The sequence below is a fragment of the Balaenoptera ricei genome, chromosome 7 (assembly GCF_028023285.1).
Source record: "Balaenoptera ricei isolate mBalRic1 chromosome 7, mBalRic1.hap2, whole genome shotgun sequence".
Classification (NCBI taxonomy): Eukaryota; Metazoa; Chordata; class Mammalia; order Artiodactyla; family Balaenopteridae; genus Balaenoptera; species Balaenoptera ricei.
This window is the reverse complement of record NC_082645.1, coordinates 73,883,976-73,900,187: the sequence shown is the minus strand read 5'-3', so window position 1 is coordinate 73,900,187 and position 16,212 is coordinate 73,883,976. Positions and strand designations below refer to the sequence as shown.

Here is a 16,212-nt window from a genome sequence, read left to right as displayed (position 1 = left end):
AAAGACACAGACCTACTAGAGAATGGACTTGAGGATATGGGGAGGGGGAAGGGTAAGCTGTGACAAAGTGAGAGAGTGGCATGGACATATATACACTACCAAACGTAAAATAGATAGTGGGAAGCAACCGCATAGCACAGGGAGATCAGCTCTGTGCTTTGTGACCACCTAGAGGGGTGGGATAGGGAGGGTGCGAGGGAGGGAGATGCAAGAGGGAAGAGATATGCGAACATATGTATATGTATAACTGATTCACTTTGTTATAAAGCAGAAACTACCACACCATTGTAAAGCAATTATACTCCAATAAAGATGTTAAAAAAAAAAAAAGCAAGTAGACAACAATAATTATTTTCACAAAATTATGTGATGGCACCTACAACACCTTTCAATGATGCCGGAAGATAGATTCATCTATGCTTTCATTGAGTATAAACCTTTACTGACTCAGTACTATATGTAAGATACCATGGCCACATGGCAGATCCTACAGGGCTTCTAAAAATGAAGTGTTTGTCAGGACCATTTCAATTGCAAGTGACAATAACCCAGCTCACATGAGCCAAAGCAGAAAGAAAATGGATTGGTTCACATAACAGGAAGCTCAGGGTCGGTTCTGGCTTCAAACACAACAAAATTCCCGGGGAATGTGGTGTTTTCCCCGCACCACACCCTCCCTTTTTTCTGCCTCTTCCTTTTCCAGCTCTACTTCCTTCTTTGTTTTAGTCTTCTCCTCTCCTACTGCTTCAGGCTCCCCAGTTGATGAGGGAAGATAGTTATCCATGATCTCAGACTATGTGTCATAGTTTAGCAATCCCATCCTAGCTAAAAAAACTGCCTACTTCTCAAACCAGTATATCAGCTCCAGGCAATGATTCTTATTGGCTCTGTTTATAATTATTACTTACCCCTGAACCAATCACTGTGTTCAGAGGAGTGAGATATTAGGATCGGCCCTGCCTGGGTCACGTAATCACTCCTGTAGCAAGGGTGTGGCACAGCACTGTAGTAGATAGGATGTCCTTAATGATTCGGGATGGAGGAAGGGTAGTTCTGCAAAGAAAGGGATACAATCAAGCATATAAATACATCTGCCCACTGTGGAGTGATAAGTAACAAGTCCTGTCCTCAAGGAGTTTGTCCCATATAAATCTTAGTATTTATATACAGGAAAATATCCCCACATGTGCCCCCAATTTTTAATTCCAATATTAATCAGTTATCTCAATTATAAAATTTAAATATTCCCCCAGTCCTTATTGTTATATAAATCTGGTTTTGTTAGTTTTAAACTGCATGTGAAAATTACTTGATCATTGGCGTAATATTTTTGTGGTGGTCAAAGGCAATGTTGGTTTAAAACTTTTTCTTTACATGATAAATGACAAATTTGTCTTTAGACACTGAAAACTATGTCAGTCTAACAAGTCATTCCCTCAGTTAATCTTACTTTTGTGGCTATGATGGCTTGAAAATTGTTTGTTGTCCTCACCACACATTGGTTGCTACTATATTTAGAGACAATTTGTTTTAGCCTTGACAGAAAAACTTATCATTATTTTCATAGGCATTTTATTGGCCAGAAAGCATAATTTGTGTTATTTTCTACTCATGCTATCTTGGTATATAGAAAGAAATAAAAAACCTGATGTTTGTATCACATATTTTTACTAAATGTGTCTCATGCAATAGAGTGAAATACAAGCTTTTGCTGGGTTAAGTCACTGAGATTTGTGAGTTAATTTGATACTGAAATATATCCTAGCCAATCCTGATAAATACAGATGTGTTAAGTTGCAAGTTATCATAATTTATAAACAAAAAGATTCTCACTGTAATTACACAAATACTATATATTTTCCCTTATTACAATATGTATAATTTATGTTCTAGGCAAACGCACACGTATGTTTATGTGATTTCCTAAGAGTGACAGTTAATTCTACTTGTTTCCCAAGAGAAAGGGGGAAAAATCATAATTTGGTGAGTGTCACAGAGGCTTCAAGCCCATAAAAAGCCAGGAAGGATCTTCAATGACAACTTTCTGTACGTATCTATAATTTTTTTCTTACTCTATTTCAGCAACTTAAGTTTCACAAACAGCTCCTAAAAAGGGAGACATCAGAGGAGAAGTTATGTTACTATACAAGAAATTGGAGTTTTCACCACAAGTTATTTCACTTTCACTGTGGCAAAGAAAATGCAGGTTGAACTCACCACAGGACCCAGGGAGATGGCAGTTGTTGAAGGTTTTATGAGTTCCCATCACCTCCTGAGAACAAAAGAGAACCATACGAAGACTGAATTTGACTATATCTGCCACTGAGAAGCAGCAATGTCAGAAACTAAAATATCACTGGTCTGATAATCTTTCTCTTCAATTAAATAACATTGCCTTCATGCTTTAACTCCTTGGTTTTCAAATGTTTCCTGGCAGTGGAACCCTTTCTTCCAATGGCACGTTAGCAGAAATCACATATATGAGACGGATAAAAGCAGGACCCAGTCGCTCCGAGGATCACCATCATCCAGGACAACCGAATAAAGCTAAGGCTTTAAAGACTCACACCTGCTAGGGTTCATGACGCACCCATCGCGGGACGTACACATAAGTAAAAGACTCAGCTGTTTCTAGGTAGCAGATTCGCCTTTGTCTTTCTGGAGTAGCTTCAGGATATTCACCTGCAGTTGGTCTTGCTCCTCAGATAAACCTCCCTGAGCATCCGTCTTTCCTATTCTCCTGCCTCCTCCTTTCACGACGCTCTAAGAAACCTGCACACTCTTTTTCTCTTTCTGCCTCAATTTTGCTGCTTTTTAAAAAATACCTACCCTCTTACTTCAAGACTTTAGCCCAGGGGCTTCCCTGGTGGCGCAGTGGTTGAGAATCTGCCTGCCAATGCAGGGAACACGGGTTCGAGCCCTGGTCTGGGAGGATCCCACGTGCCGCGGAGCAGCTGGGCCCGTGAGCCACAACTACTGAGCCTGCGCGTCTGGAGCCTGTGCTCCGCAACAAGAGAGGCCACGATAGTGAGAGGGCCGCGCACCGCGATGAAGAGTGGCCCCCGCTTGCCGCAACTAGAGAAAGCCCTCGCACAGAAACGAAGACCCAACACAGCCAAAATAAATAAATAAATAAATAATAATTAAAGGTACTAATAATTTTTTTAAAAAAGAGACTTTAGCCCATATCAGTTTCATTCAAAAATCTCCCACTAAATTTTTGTTCCCCCAGGAGGTCTGTGCTATTACTGCTTCCCTATTCAACCCCCTCCTCAATCAATCCATATTAGGCAAATGGGGAAGCATAAAAATAACATTTTTGATTTCTATTTTATGTTATATATATAACAAATATATGTATCTATAGCCATATATATATAGTCTATCTTTTTATGCAAACATTAAAAAAAAGTTTCTATCTGTACCTGGCCATTGCATATGTTGATGTAAATGTGCACTGCACAAATGCAAGAGCACTATTTGCAGGGCTGATGCACAATTATGTGGCCGCCTGCCTCAGGCCTGCTCTGTGCTGAAGGAAATCTCACTAGGACATTTTCTCAAAGGCTGGTCTGAGGATCACCTTCATCTGGGGTCCTCGTGTAAAAAGTGTGATCAGAATCCCAAGCCAGGCCTACTAAATCAGAATTTCTGGAGAGGAGACCTGGGACGTGCCTTTTTTAACAATTTCCTTTGGGAGTTTTAGTTACTTATTGTTAAGTAGCAATCCTCCCCCTACCCCCAAACATAGTGGATTAAAGCAATGATTTATTACTTCTCATGATTCTATGTGCGTTGACCAGCAGTTTCTCCTGGGCTCACTCATGCAACATCACTCTAGCCTGGAAGGTCCAAAATGGCCTCACTCACATATTTGTCAGTTGGTGCTGGCTGGCAGTGGGGTGCCTCAGTTCTCTTTTCTTGTGGCTTTTCATCCTCCACTTGGCTCCTCAAACTAGGGGTGGCTTCTTTACATGGCATTCTCAAGGCAGTGTTCCAAGAGGGCAAAAGTGGAAGCTGCAAGCTCTCCTGAGGCCTAGGCTTTACTGGCACATCATTTCTGCCACTTCTATTAGTCAAAGCAAGTTACAAGGCCAGACCAGGTTCAAAGTATGGGAAATTGATTTCATTTTTTGATAGAAGAGTTGCAAAGCATTTATAGCTATATTCCCCCAACACACCATAGTGTATTGCTAAGTATATATGAGGTAATTAACACTTTCAGCCTTCATCATCATGTCTGCAGAGATTGAAACTTCTGGAATATATTATTCGTGGGCTTTGCTTTTAAATGGAAGTTTCTGCCTGCATTTGCTAGAAAAAAGTTGATTTGCTTTCAGGTCCTGAAACTAGGATTGTCAAAAAAAAGTGTTGGTATCTACACTCACGTTTTCAACCTACTCAAAATCAACTATGGAATTATTTTTTAAAAATCATTAATATTGCATATTTTTCACAGCTATTTTATTCAGACTTTTCTGATCAAAAATTTTCCAAATTAAAAACCAAAAGGTCAGAATTGGCTAATGTAAATTTAGTTTCCTCTTCTACCAAAGCTAATCTTTCAGTGATTTTGATAACAAGTGGTCTTAATTTAAAATAGTAAAATTGTAGGACAGAATGGAGAAGGATTAAAGACAACCTGAGAAATTAGGTACAGAGTGTAAAACTAAATAACCATTCCAGGAGGAAGGACTGAGATATCAGCTTTGCCTATAGTTGCAAAGCCTGTTGTGAGTCAGTGACAAAGGGAGGGTAGCCATCAAATCCACACCCCCATCTCTGCTCAAAAATGTGCTACTTTATTTGCAAACTACATGCAGTATTGAGAAAACGGATCTAAAATGTATTCTTGGAGAGTGGCCTCTGAGGGGGCTTAAGTAGCAGTAATTCTTAAGAAAAATACCAACCTCTGAGTGCAATGGTGGAACAAACCATGAATATGTCTTTTAGTCAACTAATGGAAAACATGCTATTACAAGCCCTTGAATTTGCTGCTGCCTCAAGTTAAAGTGTTTTCATATATTGTACTGTATTTAACATTTGCTTTGGAAATTTTTTTCTTTTGGTTTAGGCTGAAGGAAAAGTTTGCCAAGTTTTATGTCTTCCTGAATCAGCAAGTAAATTTCCCATTACTCTCCCAGTTGGGTGAGTCATCAGTCCAGTTTAGGGAAGTCACAGCCCTGGCTGTCTGGGCGGGATGAGAAACAACATTACAGTCAATCAGTCTAGACAGCCACTTGGCCATTTATGGTATCATTTCCCCTTTATTCCTGAGAGCCTAGAGAGCAAAGAGACGCTCCTGGGAATATATGTAGGATTACCAGATTTAGCAAATAAAAATACAGGATGCCCGGTTAAATTTGGATTTCAGATAAACAATGAATACTTTTTTTAGTATATGTATATTCCATGCAATATTTGTAACCCACTTTCACTTGAAAAAAAAAATTGCTTATCTGAAATTCACGTTTAACCAGGCATCCCATATTTTATCTGGCAACCCTACAAACATGGATCTTACTTCATATCATCCACATTTTATTATCTGCAGAATGTCAGAGATATGAAAGTCTGTTTCCTGAGTTTTTGAGAAGAAAAGTTGAGCCATTTTTCTTTCATCTTTTATTAATCATGTAATTACTGTCTAACATTATAGAAAGAAAAAATTATCAAAGACGAGAATTCCTTCGAGCATTGATTCTCAGACTTTAATGTACATTTAGGCCATGTGGGGATCTTGGCAAAATTCAGATTCCAGTTCAGCAGCCTGAGGTGGGCCTGACATTCTGCATGTCTAACAAGCTCCCAGGTGATAGCAATGCTGCTGGTCCCTGGGCCCACAGTGGCAAAGTTTTCAGTGTTTCTCAAACTTTGCTTCACATTAGAATCAGCTGAGGAGATTTGAAAACTCTTGATGCCCAAACTGTATCCCATCCAAGTTAAATCCGAATTGTGGGGGGTGGGAGCCACGTGTCAGTACTTTTTTTTTTTTAATTTTTATTTATTCATTTATTTATTTATTCATTCATTCATGGCTGTGTTAGGTCTTCGTTTCTGTGCGAGGGCTTTCTCTAGTTGCGGCAAGTGGGGGCCACTCTTCATCGCAGTGCGCGGGCCTGTCACTATCGCGGCCTCTCTTGTTGCGGAGCACAAGCTCCAGACGTGCAGGCTCAGTAATTGTGGCTCACGGGCCTAGTTGCTCCGCGGCATGTGGGATCTTCCCAGACCAGGGCTCGAACCCGTGTCCCCTGCATTGACAGGCAGATTCTCAACCACTGCGCCACCAGGGAAGCCCGTGTCAGTACTTTTTAAAGCTCCTCAGTTGCTTCCAGTGTGCAGCCAGTGTTGAGAACCACCATCTTTGATGCATCCACTTTGATGCTGGTTAATGTTTATTACCAACTACCTGGGAGGCAAAGCTTTTTTTTGTTTTAAATTGACATGCTGCTTTATTACACATTAACTGTAATCTTGAGAGACTGATGTGTGGAGGGATTGTCACCACAGTCTTTTCAATGTGTCCACTTTCAATTATGCTTTCTAAGCAACTGAGGAGAGCAATAGATTTTATTATTTTAACTATTAGATCACCAAATATTTTCCAAATTTGGAAATTTTATATCTGTAACACACATTTTCCCATGAGTCCAAAATAATTTATTTCTCTTAATGTTTCTAATGGAAACCAAACAGCCACCACCTCAGACTCAGTCTGGCTTGGAAAAAACCGGAATTTACAGTCCATTACTCTTTGTGAGGCTTGGCTAGAGTCAGGAAATGTGACTTAGGGAAGAAAATCAAATCTTTAAGTTCTTGTTGTTTTTCACACAAATGTGTCAACAAAAATAAAAGCATGCCTTCAAAGCTACTACTAAGAATATAGCATGGATATAACACATGTTTACACAAAACAGACAGGTGCTGACATAAAGTTAGCTGTGGGAAATGTCTATAAAAAGCCTTGCTTCTTAACCAAATACCTTCCTCTTTTTTCTTCTAATTATGTCATTTTAGTGTCATCCATTTTTATGCCATCTTCCTTAAATCACGATCTTTACTGCAGTACCGTTTAGCTCCAAGAATGCTTTTTGGGTTTCTTGTACCTTACACTGAATTTTTTACTGACAGATTTTTTTTTTCCTTTTAAAACTTTATCCTGGTGGGGTTTTTTTGTTTTTGTTTTTGTTTTTGCTTTTTGTTGCTGTTGTTGGGTTTGTTTGGTCCACTTGATTCATCATGCATTCTTTTCTCTTGTTCATGCCTAACTTACACCCTCCATCACTTCTCTGCTCCATTCCTTCCCTTGGGCCCAAACATTCTGGAATCTGTGACCAGACCTTTACTTGACCTGCATCCCTCACCAACTCCAGCAGTTATCACCATGCCCTGGGAAACAACCTTAAGAAGCCCACACATGCCCATGACCCTGGGTGGGCCCATCTGCTGAGATGAAAAGTTGGCTCAGAAGAGGTACAACAAGACAGTTAGGGGGTGGGTGGTAAGTTGCTGTGCAAACATTTAACTGTGGGTTCTTGGTGTGCCCTTTCAGAACTTTTGCCTGGGGAGGGAAAGGTGGAAAGTGGCTCTTAGGCAGCAGAAGTCTCCCATGAAGAGGAGGAAGTTAAACCTGATCTGTCCTGCATACAAAGTAGCTACCTAAAAATGTTTTTGTTCTAAATTATGGTAATTTACTCTTCCTGCCATGAAAGGCTTATATACATTTTCTGACGGAGCCCACAGTATAGCACTGCAGTGTACAATATAATAATAACTAAGCTAACATTTATTAAGCACTCACTGTGTTTTTTATGCATTAGACCTTTAAAGCTTTGTAACCACCCCAACAAATACTATCACTACTCCAATTTTAAAGATGAAGAAACTGAAGCTTAGAGAACAATGACTTGTCCATGGTCACACAGATAATTGGTAGTAAAGCCAGGATATGAAGTCAAACAAATCAAATTAGAGGTGAAACCCTGCATATACCTTAGCTACCATGTACTTAAATATATCCAGGGACTCCACTATGTGATACTACTGCCTCTTATAGTTCTTGCATGGAATAATAGAATCCCAAAGGACCTTAATTTTAAGTATTAATGGTAGTAAATGCATTCACTGTAGTAGTTTTCTCCAAAGTAAACCAATGGTTAAAGAGGTTATTTGAAGTGTTATCTAAGTGAATCACAGTAAGAATTTTACTCCCTTTTCAATTTTCTTTCAGTCTTTCGGATTATAACAAAAGTTAAGTCTCAGACTGGAGCTAATTTGTATTAACCTTCCTTTTTTAACAAAGAAGGCAGGCCTTGGACTAGGAGAGACAACAGTATCTACTGAGAATTTAGTAACATTGCTTTGTATTCATTTCTAATGTTGCCTTCTACTTATGGCAAGTGATTCTGTTTTCTTTCCTTTTGTTTTCCATTTATGGTAGGGATATATATCCTCTTAAAATAAAATTTAAATATTTTTTTTAAAAAGTACGTAGTAGAGTTGATATGCAGATATGTCAAAAATCATGTCATTAGTACTGTGATGGCTAAAGTCTAGAATACTTTAAACAAAACAACAAGAAAAAAACCAAAAAGACTCTGCAGTCTTATTTCCATTAGCTGCATGAAAATGTCTGCATTAAGGAGGAAATGAAAAGTCTAACCCTAAAGAAAACAGAATGTTAACTGCTTTTGAATTCCCCTAGGCTCTAGAGTCTAGAGTTCTAGACTACGGAAAAATTAATTATTCCTCATTCTGTGCTATGAGGGTGTATTATATTGTAGAAAGAGCTCCTGATTCACTTTCAGAGGCTCCCGGTTGGATCCAAGCTCTGCCACTAACCTTATGCAGGTCCTAATACCTTCCTTGAATTCAGTTTCTCCATCAAGAAATAAAAGATCAAATTAAGTTGTTTCTTCTAGCTCTTTTATTCTAGCTTTCTTCAATGTATCTGAAATGGTCTGCCCATTTATTTGCCTTTCTTCCAAAGTGCTTATCTAGGTGAAGCTTTGCGTAGCCTGTACAACTCATATGTTTTCTGAGAGAATATAAGCCATGTTAATGCTTTATTTTGTAAAGCTTCTGTTTCTGTTATGAAAGGTTACCTAACTTAAAGGCTCATTTGGGGGTGGGGAGGAGGGCACTATTACAGGTCAGCTGCCTGTTACAACTTGATATCATTCTGGAAGAAAGCGAGGCTTCCACTTCCTTTGCACCATTTAAAGAAACTATTCTGAATTCCAAGAATGCCCGTGGCATTTACCAGACACTGTGCTTTCTCCTGTATGTGTCTATTTTTACACGGGGCACAAAGTACAATTAATTACCACTGGTCACTGGAATAGAATGTAATTATGGCCTGAAAGGGTGACCAAACTGCCTTCCCTACTGGATGACTAACTTCAGACATTCTTCCAGAGCTGCTTATCTGTGTGATCAGCTTCACGCTGACGGCCCAGCTTAAGCTAGTGCCCTTAACTCTCCCAGGTTCTGGTTGCCTGACAAAAATTAAAATCAAATCACACACTCAAAACACAAAAAGCAGAAAACGCAAGGCCAGTCCTTGTTAGCTGTGTAAGATCACTTAAACCCCTAGTTGCATAATTCAGATTTTAATAAGCACCTTTTCAGAGATTCTAGCATATTTGGAAGAGAGGAGACACAACTTGCCCTGTAATCAGGATTAGTTAGAAAGATATAGCACGTTCATTTCACTACAGTTTACCATATGGCATCAACCACATAACTCTCACATTCTATTCTTCTTTGTGTTTGCTGACATTTTAAGCACTTTGTGCATGAGATGGCTTTCATGAGACATAACAAAAAGTGGGGAAGGAACAATATGAGTATAGCTGCATTGAGATCCTGGGAATGCAGAGATAAACACCTGCAAAATAATGCTAATCTACAAGAAGGGCAAAATGATAAGTTTTTATTAACAATAACCTTTATAGGTCCTTACACTGGAGACTGTATTACTGGAAAACAATGAAGTATTTGTTAAATGGCCAATACAACAAACCTCATAAGAAAAGTTTGATATAAAAAATCTAGCTCCGTGACCTGGATATGGCACAGAGTAACAGTGTTTCCGTAATCTGGTTACGGACAGTCCTCTAGAGCAATAAACCTGAGCAAACTCTCAGTTGTCATTGTTGTTCAGTTTGGGGTAATCATCTATAAAGTGCCTGTTTGTCAGGATTGGTGGAATAGTTAGGGAGGAGAAGAAGAGAGCTGACTGTAGCAGAATCTGAATAACGTAAACCTTTATTGGCTGAATGCTATCACTGGTATTGTCAGGATTCACCTGGGATTGATCTCTGACATGACTGTTGACACTTCATGAGAGCAGCAATTTGACAGGGCTACTGCAAATCACCACATTACCTTGGTGATTCTCTCCCTGCTAGATGCAATAGCAGCTTTGGTTGTCATGGTTGGTTCCTAGCAAACTAGAGAGACCCAGGGGTTGGGATCTACCAATATACCTCTCCCCTGTAAAGGTGACAAATTGAGAGCAAGGACGTTAATCCTAAGGGAAGGAAGGGAATTAGTAAAAAGCTAGCAAGATTGGTGGTAAACTAGGACAGGTTTTCAGTTTCCAGGATAAAGGGTCAAATATCATAGGCTAAATTTGGATATTGCAAATTCAGTCTCATGAAGGCCGGTTATGCAAAGTCCAAATCAAAGTCATAGTTTAGGGGAATGGAAAGAAGCTTTCAAAGTACAGAGCATAAACGATGGTCAAATAGTACACAGAGTCAAAATATTCTAGAAATGTCATCTGGAAACAAGGCAAAACAGAGTGTGAAAAGAGGCCAGCCCCTGGAAAGTAGTTTTGAGCAACCAGAACAAGTAGAATATGGCTCTCCAGCCAATAGGAAAACAGTGAAATTATCCTCAAAATATCATGCTTGGTATTAAAGGCCTGAGAGTCTGGAAAATTCAAGTGTGGGAGACACTTGAACAAAATTCATCCAATGGGCTTCCCTGGTGGCGCAGCGGTTGAGAATCTGCTTGCCAATGCAGGGCACACGGGTTCGAGCCCTGGTCTGGGAGGATCCCACATGCCGCGGAGCAACTGGGCCCATGAGCCACAACCACTGAGCCTGCGCGTCTGGAGCTTGTGCTCCGCAACAAAGAGAGGCCGCGACAGTGAGAGGCCCGCGCACCGTGATGAAGAGTGGCCCCCGCTTGCCGCAACTAGAGAAAGCCCTCGCACAGAAACGAAGACCCAACACAGCCAAAAATATATATATAAATAAAAAAATAAATAAAAATTAAGAGCTTTGAGATATAAAAAAAAAAAAAAAAAAATTCATCCAAGTACGTAAAACATACTACAGGAGTTCTCAGGGAGATTACCTGATGTTATACCTGGAATGGCCCATGTTGGACACAGGAGTGGGCTGAGACTGGCACCCAGGCTGCAGGAAATGCAGCAGACAGAGATACAGCATCTAAAGGAAAATGAAAATCCAGGCAGATAGTGCAACTGAGGTGTCATCAGAAGAAATCTGGCAAATAGACAAAATCTAGTCATCAAGCAAAAGTCTGGAATCAGGAATACTAGAGCAGAAGGTTTGAAATAGCACACAGGTAGTAGATCACAGAGAGATGCAGTGAGTGGCTGTTGGAGTAGAATGGAGTTGCTTTTAATAGGGTACCCAAGTTCTCATCCCTTAGCAGGTGGAGAGGGCGCCTCTCGGGGCCCTACATTTATTTAGACCTAAGTTAACTTTCTTCATGAAATAGCCTGGTATGACAAAACTGAAAACATGAAAACTGTGAGTATTGGTAGGATATGACATGTATAATAATCATACTTGAATGTAGGATACTTTTCTAGGTATGGATTAGAATGGCAAGTAAGTGAAAGAAAGAGTTGTGAACATCTGAAAATGGGGCCCTGTATATTTAAATCATGTTGCACCTATGCAATGAACTATGATGCTGGCATTAACAACAATAATCACAAAGAGTTTTCAATAACTTAAAAATGCTTTCCCTCTCCCACAATACCTCACTCTCTTCCTTTCCAACCTGGGCCTGGAGAATGGCTCAGGCAAAGAAGGGTGGTTCTGCCATCAAGGAGGTAGAGACCAGAGGATACACCCTTGACATTCACCAGCTCATCCAAGAAGTGGGTTTCAAGAAGTGGGGCCCTCAGGCACTCAGAGAGATCTGGAAATTTGCCATGAAGGAGATGGGAACTCCAGATGTGCATTTTCACACCAGGCTCAACAAAGCTGTCTGGGCCAAAGGAATAGGAATGTCCCATACTGTTTCCATGTGTGGTTGTCCAGAAAGCGTAACGAGGATGAAGATTCACCAAACAAGCAAGATCTATACGTTGGTTATCTACGTACCTATCACTGCTGTCAAAGATCTACAGCCAATGTGGATGAGGACTAACAGCTGATTATAAAATAAAGTTGTAAAACCACAAAAAAGAAAGCTTTTAACCATAATTCAAAAAGACACGTGCACCCCAATGTTCATTGCAGCACTATTTACAATAGACAGGACCTGGAAACAATCTAAATGGCCATCAACAGATGAATGGATAAAGAAGAAGTGGTACATATATACAATGGAATATTACTCAGCCATAAAAAGGAACGAAACTGGGTCAGTTGTGGAGATGTGGATGGACCTAGAGACTGCCATACAGAGTGAAGTAAGTCAGAAAGAGAAAAACAAATATCATATATTAACGCATACATGCAGAATCTAGAAAAATGGTACAGATGAACCGGTTTGCAAGGCAGAAATAGACACACAGACATAGGGAACAAACATATGGACACCAAGGGGTTAAAGGGGGGTGGGATGAATTGGGAGATTGGGATTGACATATATACACTAATATGTATAAAATAGATAACTGATGAGAACTTGCTGTATAGCACAGGGAACTCTACTTAATGCTCTGTGGTGACCTAAAAGGGAAGGAAATCCAAAAAAGAGAGGATATATGTATACATATGGCTGAGTCACTTCGCTGTACAGCAGAAACTAACACAACATAAGCAACTATACCCCAGTTTAAAAAAATAGACATTAAAAAAAAAAAAGGAAACGAAAGCTTTTGCTGTGTTAGGTGGATACAGGAGATTCTTTACAGAATTGCAGATTTTATGTTATAAATTGTATTCAGCTGCTAGAGTACTAAAGAACTGAAATACTAGTGCTCAAGCAAGAGAGAATTTTGTATTTCTCTCACAGAAAATAAGTCCAGAGCTGGCAAGGCAGTTCCAGTCATCAGGCACCCTGTCTCTTTCTATTTATCATCTTCGGAGTTGGCTAAAATAGTTGCCAATGCTTTGGCTCTGGTGTCCACGTGCCAGGCAAGAAGTAGAAGTAAAGAAGAGCAAAAAAGCTGCATGCTAATGATGTGTCCTCTTTTGAAGGGGTATTCCTAGAAGTGTAACAGATGTGCATAATAACAGTGGCTTAAACATGATCAGAGTTTTTTTCCTTAGGGAGCTACACAGCCTAAGGTCATTATGGCAACTCTGCTCCAAAACACCCTCAAAAATTCAGTCTCCTTTTTTTCTTGTTGGATATCTCCTAGCGACTTCCATTCCAAGATCACCTCAAGGATCAAAATAGCTGCTCAAGCTCCAGCCACCATGTGATATTGTGATTCATAATAAGAAATATATGTATTTGGTCTTCTTCCTGGTTTCTGGCACAGAGCTCCTAAACCTTTGGAATTTCCTAAGTGATCAGAGAGATAAAGGTATCTTATTTTATTCATAACAAGCACCTTTCAACTACATCAGAGTTTATATTAACAAGGTGACTTTGGAAAACCCATAACGATGGAAGCTGGTTGCCAGGGTAACCAACCCTGACTAGGTACTGGGAGAGTGGCCTTTCCAGAGAAGGCATGGATGGAAGCTCTTCCCCCCTTCCCACATACCTGCCCTGTGCATCTCTTCCATCTGGCTGTTCCTGCAGTGTTTCCTTTTATAATAAACTGGTAATTTAGTAGTACACTGTTTGTCTGAGTTCTGTGAGTCACTCTAGCAAATTAATTGAACGCATAGAGGGGGTTGTGGGAAGCTCTGATTTATAGCTGTCTGTCAGACGCACAGATGACAACCTGGGCTTGCGACTGGCATCAGTGGGGGTGTGGGAGTGGCAGTCTTGTGGGACTGAACCCTTAACCTGTGGGATGTGACGCTATCTCCAGGTAGTGTCAGAATTGAGTTATATTTTAGAACACACAGCTGGTGTCACAGAACTGCTCGGCATGTGGAAAACCCACACATCTGGTGTTACAAGTGTTAAGTGTTCCTAAGTAGAGCATTGAGAGTTGAGAGACACAGAAAGAGTAATAGGAGTGTGTTTTTTCAAAAACTTTACTTACTGTATCAATAATCTAGCCAGCTAAAAAAGAGAAAGAGATAGGAAAGAAGGAGAGGCAAAACAGCCCACATTTGCTGCCTTTTCAGGAAGTCTTCTGGAAGCTTTCATGTAACCTTTCTGCTTATATCTCCTTTGCTAGAACTTAGTCATATGGCCACACCTAGCTTCAAGGGAGGTTGAGAAATACAGTATTTTCAGGTAGGCACATTAATAAATCAAATAAAGTAAAAATTCTAATACTAAAGAAGAAGGGACCAGCAAACATTGGCCAGGTAGTTGGCAGCCTTTGCCACATCTGTACAGTGATTTTAAAACATAACCACACGATTTTAAAACAGGAAAAGCCTTGGGGAATGGGACAAAGACATAAAGACATACATTTTGATTGGGACCAAGGTTGGAGACTTGGAGCTTGAGAAAGGGTATGGAAAGGCAGGCACTGTGTGTGTGGGGTTGTGGGAAAGTGCGGACATACGGTGCAGAGGATGTAAAAGTGTTAAGAAGTTAAGGATAGGAAAGAAAATAATGAAGGGGAGTGTCTCAACTGAAACCAACGAGAGGACTAAGAGCCTGAACAAATGTCCTCCAAATATATATCTTTTATTTTTTTCTTTCTCTTTTGCTTGGCCTCCTTCACTGGGCACGTCTCCTATCCTAGGCTCTCATAGATGTGACCATCTGTCTCTCTTTCGTAAGCTTACACCTATTTGTAGAATATATAGACTGACAGTGTAGCTCCATTAACGCAGGCACACTAACCCTTTTTGGCCAGAGATTGTATCCCCATGCCTGGCGTGGTACCTGGTACGTAACAAACAAGCAACAAACATTTGCTGAGTTGGAATAAATATGTAAGGATGCAGTGATAGGAAAAGAATGTTGATAGAGCACATAACAAGATGAGGTTTCCAGAAAGGTGACTTTCAAAGATAAAAGATACATGAATTTGTGAGGCATCACATCTTTCCAGAATAGTCTTTGCTATGAACAATTACAAATTGGAAGTTATTCCATTATTATTGAAATGTTATTTCCATTATTATTCTGTTCTTTTCTACCCCAGATAGATCTTACATATATTCTTTTACTTTATCTCTACTTAAATGAATCATCTTGTCTCTGCCTGACCCCGGGCTCCTTCTCCCACATCCCCTTCCCGTCCTGTGACGTACATGAATTATCAGTATCTGGGTGGAGTCCAGAAAAGCACACCAAGATTCACAAGAGGATGTGATATTCCTTCCCATTTTATGCTTACTGGTTGTGTGACCTTGCAAAATGTATTTAACTGATCTATGCCTCCACTTCCCGACCTGTAAAGTGGGAATAATAAACTGACGGGTCAGGGTTGTTGAAAGGATTATGAGATAATCTACGTAAAACTTTTAGCAGTCATGGTCTCCTAATGTGCATTCAACATATGTTAACAATTACTACTTGTCCACAGAACAGAATGTTAGGAGATGATGGTCACATTTTCCAAGGGGAGGCAAGACACTTCCTCAACAATCAGCGCACTAGAGAATTGCTGAGAGGAAGGACTCCAGCAGGGGTGGCAGTGAGAGAGGAGAAGGGGGAGGCAAGGAGAGGGTTTTCCAAGGTCTCACAACAAGTAAGGGGCAGTACCATGAGGTGGGAAGGTGGGAGAGGGTGATAGAATCCCACCTATACTGGCTCTTGGGGAACTTCCAAGGTCAAGTAGGTGGTAAAGAAAATCTGACTTGAAATTTCCTCTCAGGGGGAGCAACAACCTTGGCTGCAGCCATGTGAGTCACGGGTTCTGGAGAAGAAACGGCACTGACTCAGTGGATTTGAGACAAAGGGAGTTTCCTT

The 16,212-nt window shown here is 40.2% G+C and overlaps 1 long non-coding RNA gene across 1 annotated transcript in view; it reads right to left on the bottom strand.

Annotated features, from left to right (window-relative positions):
• Positions 1 to 524: 524 nt before the first annotated feature.
• Positions 525 to 16,212, bottom strand: part of LOC132368587 (uncharacterized) — a 28,840-nt gene continuing 13,152 nt past the window's right edge. The window contains exons 2-4 of the long non-coding RNA XR_009504133.1: positions 2,218 to 2,272; positions 2,073 to 2,106; positions 525 to 1,053 (exon numbers count right to left, since the gene is read on the bottom strand). This is a non-coding gene — a long non-coding RNA (uncharacterized LOC132368587). The remainder of the gene's footprint in view (positions 1,054 to 2,072; positions 2,107 to 2,217; positions 2,273 to 16,212) is intronic.